The sequence below is a fragment of the Oncorhynchus clarkii genome, chromosome 2, assembly GCF_045791955.1.
Source record: "Oncorhynchus clarkii lewisi isolate Uvic-CL-2024 chromosome 2, UVic_Ocla_1.0, whole genome shotgun sequence".
NCBI lineage: Eukaryota > Metazoa > Chordata > Actinopteri > Salmoniformes > Salmonidae > Oncorhynchus > Oncorhynchus clarkii.
The window spans coordinates 25,361,315-25,373,512 of NC_092148.1; the positions used below are offsets into that span (position 1 = coordinate 25,361,315).

The window sequence follows — 12,198 nt, forward strand, 5'->3', positions numbered from 1 at the left end:
ACAAGTTTGTCATACCACACAAAGGACTGCGAAATCTGTGAAATCACCCAACTCGATACATCTTGGCCCACGCAGCTATGCATTTCAACTTACTCTTTAAGACTGGCAACAATTTTCTTGTATTCACCTTGTTCAAATGACCCAGTGAGATTATATAACAGTGTTTGAAAGACATGTATGGTTGCAGGTCTATTATATAGACCATTAAAGTCTCGTTTAAATTTCTGTAAACTATAGCCTACATAAATACAAACATGTCTGCACAACGACAAAAACACAGTCATATAGCATATCCAAAAACGGATAGAGTATTCCTAGTATACTATTTTTGGCATATTTATTTGATGACAAATGCTCTTTTCGGATGCATTTAGCTGAAAATATGATCGAGCTGAAGCCAATGGTTTCCCAATCTCGGTCTTGGGGCCCTTCCTGGGTGCACGTTTTGGTTTTGCCCTAGCACGAAACAGCTGATTCAAATAACTAACTCCTTCAGTAGCCGACTGTCTCCGTGGCTGCACCTACATTTAACTTGCGCATTCGGAGTATTTTGTGTTGCCACAAGTTTGCCCCAGTATCTACATAGAGGACATTGGGCTATTTAAAACAAAACAAAACGATGTCGTATTCTAGTTATAAGTAGGTACTTATAGGAAGTCCTACCATTCATAACATGTTTGGCCAGTTTATACCACCCACCCGTTTTGGTTTTTGCCCTAGCACTAGCGGAATCAAATAATCAACGCTTGATAAAGAGAAAGTGCCGTAGTATAATTCTTACCTTTTTCTTTCGTTTTGGCTATCTGGTTTCGTTGACAATACTTTGATTCTAGCAGGACAGAGACCAGTGTTACAGAAGCGTAAAGACGGGATTAGTTATTTTTTCCAAAAAGGCTTGTATTCCCAGAGCGCGAAAGAGCGCCCCTTGTCATGACAGAGACCCACGCACGCTCGAGCTGGACTGCAATCACAACATACCTCACCCAGCGAAGAGCAGCATAGGATAATACACGCCCTAGTGTGTTGAATTGGCAGGCAGTCGGTCCAATGACAGGGGGAGGGATAGCACCAGACCTCGTTTGAGACGGGTTTTTTTTAATAACTTTTTTTTTAAAAACCTTGTTTGAGACGTGTTTTGTTCAAACCCTTTCATTAGACTCCTCCCTCAACATCTCACTTTTGTCCAGTTGTTGGATGCCTACACATCTGGATCCTTGCAACCGGAGCCTGCAGCCAATCTCTCCGCCAATGAGATTTCAGACAAGGGCATTTCAATTTATATATCATTAACCTTCTTTCTGAGGCTGGTTACCTTGCTCCACATGTAAGATAACTGAACAAAATACTTTCATTCTGTCGACAAGTTTCTCTGTTGTCTTCAGTTATTAAAATTAAAATCCATGGACCTAACTTACTCCATGTTTTGCTTGTACCTCCCTGTAATTACATACATCATGCCATTATAATAGCATTTTCAGTTTTCACATAAAATACTGTCCTTTTATTGTAATAATGGTTCAACAATAAAACTGTTCTTCAAATTATCAAAGAAAAAAAGCAGCTGACTTAGTACAGGCTGCACAGAGCCAATAGTCTATGCATTTCATTTCTGTTTTCAGTAGGCCTTTTAGGTTCAAAATGTATGCAGCCTAGCGTACAGTATGTCAAGGTGCTAAGTAGATATGTCCTGTCTATGTTGACAGGCAGAGAATTAGGCAGGATGAAGACAGAGAGCATAATGAGGGAACCAGTAGGGTTAATTGGTGAAGGAAAAGTAGTTATACTGTATGAAGCTATTGCTCCCATACTCAGGGATTCTAATGAGATATCTGCATAGGAGAGCCTTGCTGATCATTATAAATGATCCAACTGCAAATCACTGTCTTGTGGAGATAGTAATCATGTAGATAGACATGATTAAATAGCTAGTTATCTGTCATTTTCAATCATTTTTTTCTGGCAGAAATATTCCGGTCACATCCTGTCTTTTAAATAAAAATGTATATTTTTATCTACCACAGATGTTAGTTGTTAATGTCAGCTGTTAATGAGCTGTTAATGATGTCAGCTGTTAATGAGATTGTATTTTTTTAAAGCTTCTTGGTTAGAAGCAAAGAACATTAACTTTATTTTTATTTTTATGTTTTGTATTCACTCTTAACATGTTTAGTCATGAACATTCCGTTGGGTTCAGGACGGCTGGAACCACAGACAAATGGCTGGTCATTTTTGGTGAGGTTAGAGTCAATGCTTATAGATTTACTCCAGTCATTTCTCTTGGCATTGAAATTGTCTGTGAGCCCGGCCATTGAGGTAAGGTGCCTTCAGGAGTAAGGAACAAGCTCCCAAGTAAGGGACAAGCTCCCAAGTCCACGATCTGAGTGGACACCCTAAATCTCAGTAGGCATGTGTTCAGTGTCAACTTTGCCAGTAGGGGTTTACTGGTTTTGGCAGTCTGAAATAAAATAGCTGTTCCACTTCGTTTTCTCATTTTTAAGTTCAAGAGAGCACCAGCTGAGTTTCATAATAATGTGTAATACACACATCCCAAATATCTTCAGAGCAGGACAAAATGTACATGACAAATACAAAATTATTACCTCCTCACTGGCACAGTTCTCAACCCAAACCAACTCACTTTCTTGCGGAAGTAGGCAACACATTCTGGGTAAAGTTATTAGAGAACTAGGTTAAAGATATCCAATCAATAATATCATGCTATCTTGCCACACCACGGGCTTGCAGAAAACAGACACACTGTATTTTTCCTATGCCAGCAGGCAAAATAAAAGAAACTAAATGCCAAGGAGCACTGGCTGTTATCAAAAAAGACAAGCATTCTTAAACTGACCCAGCAACATAATGACTATTTTTTCCCACAATTTAATTGCAGTGAGCCAATGGGTGCTAAGTGAGGAGAAAGCATGTGAGTCCATCAGCACAATAGCTTAATTCATATAGACTTGTGAGTCCATGGGAATGACTAGAGGACTCTTGTCCCCATGCGATGTATCCATGTTACCATGAGGCTCTTTCAGAGGGCTGAGAAAACGAATGGCATTGAAAGTAAAAGTAAAAGGTAATGCATCTCGAACAATGCTGATAGTGATATCCAAAAGGACACTGTGTTTGCATGCTGTCAGGACTGAACACCTAAGGTCTGTCATTAACAGCAAATGGGTGGAATGCCAGCTAGTTTATACTGTCCAGAGCATATGAGAGCAGTCCGAATGAATTTGTTCTTAACTGACTTGCCTGGTTAAATTCTTAAAAAAAATAAAGTTTATACTGTCCCTCTCCCTCTCCCTCTCCCTCTGCCGCTTCCTGTCAACACCTCCAGTGCCTGGCCTCAAACAGCTTACTGCTGGTCTGGGTCTGTCACAAGACATCATCTCCACGCTGTTTACACACACTAAAACATATAGACACATGAACTACTACACGTGAACATGTATGTTTTTAATTTATACATAGGAAAATATGCTCATGCATGCCGCCACACACATACAGAGTATATACAATTTGTCCTGTTACAAACAGGGTATATCCTGTGTTAACACATGACAGGAACATACACATGCACGCACACTCCAATCAATCCTTCTGTGGATCCATCATGTGCTCACCCTCCCAGGAGCCTGGTCGCAGTGAACAGCAAAGTGACATTGTTGTCAGAGTAGGGAGTGAAAACAAGGGGAAAAGACTAACTGTCAGGCTTATCTTTTCTCGTTTGTGTCCAATCACCAGAAAAGAGACAAAACTTATACTATAGTGCTTAACGGTACAGGACAGTAAAATGATACAATTCAAGCACTTATCAAGAGAACATCCCTGGTCATCCCTACTGCCTCTGATCTGGCGGACTCACTAAACACAAATGCTTCAATTGTGAATGACATCTGAGTGTTGGAAATAGATAAGAAAACAAGAAAATTGTGCCGTCTGGTTTGCTTAAAGATGGACCACAGAGTTTCTAAACCCAGAGACGCAATTATTTAAAACAAAATGTTACCTTTATTTAACTAGGCAAGTCAGTTAAGAACAAATTCTTATTTTCAATGAAGACCTAGGAACAGTGGGTTAACTGCCTGTTCAGGGGCAGAACGACAGATTTGTACCTTGTCAGCACAGGAATTTGAACATGAAACCTTTCAGTTACTAGTCCAACGCTCTAACCACTAGGCTACCCTGCCGCCCCAACATGACGAGACTTCCGGGAATGCTTGCGAAGCAGACCATGCAGATCAGGCTGGGGTTTGGGCTTTTGAGAAGTCAGTGAGAGAAGTGAAAAATTCTTTGTTGGCTATTAATTATCTCGAAATCTAAAGGCACAACCTAGATTGTCTTAAGTAGTTGAACATGCTTTTACTTCAACCTCGCGAACGTGACAAACTGACAGGTCAAAACAAACTTCATATCGAGGGAAGGCCTTTGATTTGACGGCCTGCACATGCGCAGTTCGATGCGAGACAACTATTAGACCCAATGACTTGTTTCTGAGCATGTTTTAGCCTGTCTTCATACTGTACTGTTTTTGGATGCACACTCTGCCATTTCCTGGTTGCTAAAATTGTAATAGTTTTTAGTGACAAAACAAGCAGTCACTTAGACTGTAGAGAATCATTGTACCATCTAAACCACTGTGAAATGTATTTTCCTTTACCAAAAATATTGTCTTTTCAGCTGTTTGAAGCTGGTGTACAAAAAACTGAAAGTAAAAGATGCAAAAAGGAAACTTATGAACGATATGATAAGCATAGAAATAGCTTACATAGAACAGATCTACAGCTTCCTAGACTTGCTTTTGTGAGAATGAAAGACCTAACTCACATTTCTACGTGAATTTGGTCAGGCGCCTAAGTTACATATTGTAGCTTTAATATAAGGAATTTGAAATAATGTATACTTTTACTTTTGATACTTAATGTAATTGCTGAAATATACTTCACTTTTGATACTTAAGTAGAGTACCAGTCAAAAGTTTGGACACACCAAACCTTTCTACATGATTCCATGTGTGTTTTTTCATCATTTTGATGTCTTCACTATTATTCTACAATGTAGAAAATTGTCAAATAAAGAAAAACCCTGGAATGAATAGGTGTGTCGAAACTTTTGACTTTTGATATTTAAAACCAGATACTTTAGACTTTTACTAAAGTAAGATTTTACTTGGTGACTAACTTTTACTAGAGTCATTTTCTATTAAAGTATCTTTACTTTAACTCAAGTATGACCATTGGGTACTTTTTCCACCACTGACAGAAGGACGTAACTATTGAAGTCTTTAGATATAATTTTGCCTCCTCAAAAAACAATGTGATAGCTGTGAACAATCAAAATGATCCAGCATGGGACTTCAATAGAAACAATATTTGGATTGGAAGCACATCAATTGTCTTGTTACACCCACAATCACATGCTTTCTCATTCATTATTTCGTAGAGTAAACATCTCTAAAAAACTGTGGTCCCATCCTAATGTCCAATTAATTTGCTGAAAAAGCTTCCTTTTACAAGAGGAAAGCAACCAAAAATTGTATTTTGGGGAGAAAGGCACAATGAGAGAATTTGGCAATAATCTTGGTGAAAAGTATAATGCCAATTATGGCATTAATGACAGAATAGAATAGATGGATACAAACTGAGGATATGGGATGATCTCTGAAACGTCAATGCTTCAGAAAAGCATCCACTTTGCAGCCAAGAGCCAATTTATGGCTTGAGGTAGAACAGGGATTATAAACCCAGCATCAAGCCTTTTTGTGGCAGAGTAGTCAAGACCACGCTCCACACAGCACAATTACCTGGCGATGAAGGAAGAGTCAGGTCACTGAGGAGAGAGGAGAGGAGGGAGGAGGGGAGAATGAGGAACCAGTTTAGTAAGGACCTGTCTATTATTTTGTCTAAGAGTTCAGATGAATGTGATTTCACTCAACTGCCATTTATTTTGGGTCCATTTCGAAAGTTAAAATCAAAAGTGGGCAAAAGTTGTTGGAGCCTTTAGAGAAAATGACCTATTCATATCCGTTAAACTACCCACCGCCTCTGCTCACCACCATGATTGTAGCTGGCTCAGAGACAGAGGCTGGCCTGACACAGAGGACGTTGGAGCCGTCTCCGTCGGGCATGTGAATAACAATTAGGGAGGATTTTTTGGGAGGTTGGTATGAATGTTAGGTTAGATCAGTTGGGCTGCTGAGCTGTGCCCCGTGGGTGAGGGTCGTGGTTGTGTGAGCAGCCTGGATGCCCTGTCCTGGGGTACTACTGGCCAGGCTCCGATGCTAACTTTGGGCTGACCTCTGCCTGCTGGCTCCTCTGCTCTTTCACTGGTGGGCAGTTAAATGCTGACTCATATTACAAAACAAGCCTGAAACCCCTTGGCCCTGGGTGGACATAGGGCGTTTTTTTTAACAGATCAGATCACACCATTGCGGCCGTTGTGGTGTTCGGCCTTTTAAAGAGCGGCGATAAAATGTTTTACTGGGTCCGTCTGCTGCGACTCCGGATGGGGACTGGTATAATCCAGAGAAATTAAATAAAATCCTGGTTTTACTCAGCATTGTTTAATGGCTTACAATGTTGATGGCTTTTTGCTCTGTAGATGTCCTCCTGAGATGTCCTGAGTCAGTTATTGGCCATGATATTAAAGCCTAATTCCACCAACCTTCATTGTCTGTCTCGGAAAGGTTAGCTAAAGCTCCTATTTGTATAGAGAAGAGAGAAGTCCTTGCAGATGAGCTGGGGAAAGTGCTTTTTGTTATGTCAATAGAACATTGTTTAATAATTTAGAGGACCATGTGATTTTACAAAGATAAATGCCTCATACCTTACTACACTGCAACATGACACTTTTCTCTACCAGCAGCTAAACAGTAGGCTTGTTTACATGGAGCAGACAGCAGGAAACAAACAGCAGTTGGTGTGGAAGGAAAGAGAGGGCTGTAGATGGCATCGTTAGAACAACAGTGGCTTGGGTTGGGAGCAGTTGGTGGCATGGTGTTAATCAAGACAAGGTGGCAGTATGGGAGCAAGGGGAAAGAGGGGGGAGAGGTAGGGAGGGAGGGGTGATTAGTAAGATTCAGGGCGTTGATGACCCATAACTCAGGAGGGCATTTCCCACTCCCCACCCCATTCTAACACTGTATATGTGTTTACACACACACACACACACACACACACACACACACACACACACACACACACACACACACACACACACACACACACACACACACACACACACACACACACACACACACACACACACACACACACACACACACACACACACACACACACACACACACACTCACACACTTTACTGCTCAGAGCCTGTACTAAATAAGACTAATTAGACTGTCAGAGGGACAAGAGGGGGGCTCTACCCCACCCCCCTCCCCCAGTGAAGTGACAGCAATTAATTCCATGCTGAATGTGGCTGTGATGGCAGCCCCCCTCCTGGGGGTGACAGGCACACTGACACCTCACAGTACCCAAACTCTATTCTGTCGCCCGTAGTGGAAAACAACAATAACAACAACAACAATAAACATAAAAGAGAGACGAGGAATGAGGCGTTCTAGGTGCCACATATTCCACTGCTGTAAATTTGGTACACTGAATGAGTTCACCCTAATGGAATTCAAACACCCCACAGACAGAAAATCTGTGCAATCTGACAAAATGGTCTGAAATTAGTGTAGCCTGCCAAATGATTATGAATGACCATACAGTAAATCTAACATAAATCCACACTGTTAAACCAGCTATCATAAAATCTGACAAATAGTCTAATGGCAGCATATTCAGACAAACTGAAATAATTGGATTCTAATTATAACATACTGAAATATAAATGCAATCTCATCATCTGAAAAAGGTAGGCAGATGAAACTGTCTCTCACATGCACAAGTGTCCACAGTATCTTGACAGTTGCCCTCTGCTACTGATCTCCTCTCGTCAGTGCTCCATTGAGAGGCGCCGCACGTACCCTTCCACCCTGTTGTACCTATCGTCTCGTATAATACCTCAGTGACTGTATTAAAGCGGGAGCCCCGTGTATTGTATTTATCTGCATAACAATATGGGGCCTGTTATATTGCTGTGTAATTTCCGTCAGATCCCTGACCTGATTCATCTAGCGGGTCTGCTGCTTTGCCGTAATTGTCGTCCTTGTAACAATTACCTTGGGTGAAAGAGGGGCCGTTGCATGAGCTATCACGTGTAGATAAAATAAAGGTTAGAGAGGAGAGAGGGAGAGAGGAGGGATGGAGAAAGAAACAAGGCAGGCCTACTGTTCATCTCAGCAGGCTCTATCATTGTGTGATAACCAATGTATTCCTATCACGTCCTTTAACTGTTTTAGTACATCCTAAGATGTACTTACTGCAAGGTTTCAAAGCAAAACAACAGCAAGACCTCACCCAGCATTCACACCATCTACAGCACTTCATGGCTGAGAGCATGTAGCTTCTTGTCGAGGCATAATTCAATAATATCGACACAGCAACATGCTACGGCCGGTCGGCCACTCAATCGCCTGCTGCCCATTCTCCTCATTGGGAGATGAGAGATGGTGATTGCACTCTGTCACTTCCAGTTTCGCTCTCTGGAGAATTACAGCGGGCCAGCCAGATGTCTGCGTTTGATCAAATCAGACTCTCGCAATATCCCCACGCCGCTGGCATTTGAATATTTCAGACATGAGGAGGAGGAAAGGGAAGAGGAGTGTCAAAATGGGGACATTTAACTAGTGTAGGTGACATCCCTCTGCTCACAGCTTTCCTTTAAACTTTCCTGAGGGAATGAGGTGGGGTCAGGTGAAGCAGGTTTAGCCATAACACTCCTTCCACCTCCACCAACTTCCTAGATCCAGGAAGACGGCAAGTTGAGCCATGATCCCCTCACCTCCGTCTCCCTCTAGTACCCGGTTTTGGCCAGTAAGACCCAGATCAGGTAATGACCTGCTAGGTGTATGCAGAAATATGGATAGAGGCAGAGAGCAGGATTGCCCATTTTATCCAGGGGCCTCTAAAGGCACACATGGGGAGAGATAATGACCTGCTAGTCTTATCCTAAACAATAAGGGGAGATTCTGCAGTGAGATTTAAAGACAGGACTTAGACCCATCTGCATAGGAAAACCTAAGATAAAGCCCTATATTGTCATATTCAGCTTTCTATTAAAGGTTTTGTGTAGGCAAACAGCTAACGTGGCTGGAAGGTTCTGTGATAACAAACAGCTAACGTTCCTGGGCCCGGTTTCCCAAAAGCATCTTAAGTTCTTCATTCAAATCTTCGTAGGAGCATCGTTAGATCTGGAACTGTTTTCCAAAACCATTGTTATTAAAGTTTATCTTGAACACGCTCGTTACATAATTAATGACTGCCTCAGACCACTTGTAGAACAGCTAAGTACATCATTAGATGCTTTTTTGCCCTTCCCCATCACTTTATACACAGAAGATATCCGCTAAACACAATATGAAGATGTTTATCGGTCTTTCTGTGACCGCAGATAACACATGTGACTGTCACACCCTGGTCTGTTTCACCTGTCTTTGTGCTTGTTTCCACCCCCCTCCAGGTGTCGCCCATCTTCCCCATTATCTCCTGTGTATTTATACCTGTGTCCTCTGTTTGTTTGTTGCCAGTTCATGTTGTTTTGTGAAACCTACCAGTGTTTGTTCCACTGCTCCTGTCTGTTCTTGCTCCTGTTTTCCAGTCCTTCCCGGTTTTGCCTGATCCTTAGCCTGCCTACCGTTCTATACCTTGCCCCACCTCACTGGATTATTGACTCCTGCCTGCCCTGACCTTGAGACTGCCTGCCCTGACCTTGAGACTGCCTGCCGTTCTGGACCTTTTTCATCCTCTCAGGATTACTGACCTCGGCCTGCCTTTGACCTGTTGTTTTACTGCCCCAGTACTAGAATTTTTTTTTTGAATCTTTTGAATCTTCGACACTGTCTGCATCTGGGTCATTCCTGTTTAAAAAAGGAGATGACTGTATTAAAAGATAAATACAGTATTATCTACATAGACCTACAGTACCAGTCAAAAGTTTTGACACACCTACTCATTCATTGGTTTTTCTTAATTTTTCTTATTTTCTAAAATTGTAGAATAATAGTGAAGACATCAAAACTATGAAATAACACATATGGAATCATGTAGTGACCAAGAAAGTGTTAAACAAATCAAAATATATTTTTGATTTTAGATTCTTCAAATGAGCCACCCTTTGATTTGATGACAGCTTTGCACAATCTTGGCATTCCCTAAACCAGAGAATGCTTTTCCAACAGTCTTGAAGGAGTTCCCACATATGCTGAGCACTTGTTGGCTGCTTTTCCTTCACTCCACGGTCTAACTCATCCTAAACCAACTCAATTGGGTTGAGGTTGGGGGATTATGGAGGCCAGGTCTGATGCAGCACTCCATCACTCTGTTTGGTCAAATAGTCCTTACACACCTTGGAGGTGTGTTGGGCCATTATCCTGTTGAAAAACAAATGATAGTCCCACTTAGCACAAACCAGAGGGGATGGTGTATCACTGCAGAATTCTGGTTAAGTGTGCCTTGAATTCCAAATAAATCTCTGACAGTGTGACCAGCAAAGCACCCCCACACCATCACACCTCCTCCTCCATGCTTCATGGTGGGAAGCACACATGCAGAGATCATCCATTCACCTACTCTGCATCATAAAAACACGTGGTTGGAACAAAAAAATCTAAAATTTGGACTCATCAGACCAAAGGACAGATTTTCACCGGTCTAATGTCCATTGCTCGTGTTTCTTGGACCAAGCAAGTCTCTTCTTCTTATTGCTGTCCTGTAGTAGTGGTTTCTTTGCAGTAATTCGACCATGAAGGCCTGATTCACACAGTCTCCTCTGAACAGTTGATGTTGAGATGTGTCTGTTATTTAAACTACGCAAAACATTTATTTGGCCTGCAATTTCTGAGGCTGGTAACTCTAATGAACTTATCCTGTGCAGCAGAGGGAACTCTGGGTCTTCCTTTCCTGTGGCGGTCCTCATGAGAGCCAATTTCATCGTAGAGCTTGATGGTTTATGCAACTGCACTTGAAGAAACTTTCACAGTTCTTGAAATGTTCCGTAATGATGGACTAAAGTAACGATGGACTCTTTGCCTATTTGAGGTGTTCTTTCCATAACATGGACTTTGTCTTTTGCCAAATAGGGCTATCTTCTGTGTACCACCCCTACCTTGTCACAACACAACTGATTGGCTCAAATGCATTAAGAAGGAAAGACATTCCACAAATTAACTTTTAGCAAGGCACACCTGTTAATTGAAATGCATTCCGGTGACTACCTCATGAAGCTGGTTGAGAGAATTCCAAGAGTGTGCGAAGCTGTCATCAAGGCAAAAAGTGGCTACTTTGAAGAATCTCAAATTTAAAATACATTTAGATTTATTTAACACTTTTTTGTTACTACATGATTCCATATGTATTATTTCATAGTTTTGATGTCTTCACTATTATTCTACAGCGTAGAAAGTAGTAAAAGTAAAGAAAAACCCTTGAATGAGTAGGTGTGTCCAAACTTTTGACTGGTACTGTATGTTTTTCAATCATATTAAAATCAATGTCATGTTCAATCAATTGTTCTATTTCGCTACAGTATTTGTACGTTACTGTCCCTCATTTTTGCTTCAATATATTTCATGATGTGGAACAAGTGCGAACTTATGTGGCAAATTTTGATTTAGTGCATTATTATGGGGTACGCATTAGAATAAGACACGCTAATATTTGTAGCCATAGGTGATATCTCTCTAGGAGCTGATGCGTTGTCAGTATTATGGAATAATTTTAATGTTAAGTTAAGATTGGAAAGGGAGAACCCTGATCCACGAGCAGTGCTTCCTTTCTTTTGATCCTATCAGTATGGACACATGCCTCAACGATGCACTTATCAAACATTCTCTCTGCGTGGTGTTTTGTAAAACGCGTGTTACATCTTCGGCCGCTGTAGGAAAGATGCATCATTAAAACATACATAAGCCTAAGTTTCAGTGCTATTGGGAAACTGGCTCTGGACAGTTCCATGACCACAAACAGCTAACATTCCTGAAATGTTTGGTTACAGAAGTCAGCTCCTATTTAACTATCTAGTCATGTAGGAAATCTAACAGAAGGAAACAATGCTGGTGCAAAGGATTATGGG

At 41.3% G+C, this 12,198-nt stretch overlaps 1 protein-coding gene across 3 annotated transcripts in view; it reads right to left on the reverse strand.

Annotated features, from left to right (window-relative positions):
- Positions 1-971, reverse strand: part of LOC139364924 (semaphorin-6D-like) — a 122,466-nt gene extending 121,495 nt beyond the window's left edge. For all 3 annotated transcript variants that reach the window (XM_071102176.1, XM_071102156.1, XM_071102166.1), the window contains exon 1: positions 782-971. The gene's annotated coding sequence lies outside the window, so the exon portion shown is untranslated. The remainder of the gene's footprint in view (positions 1-781) is intronic.
- Between the last annotated feature and the right edge of the window lie 11,227 nt (positions 972-12,198).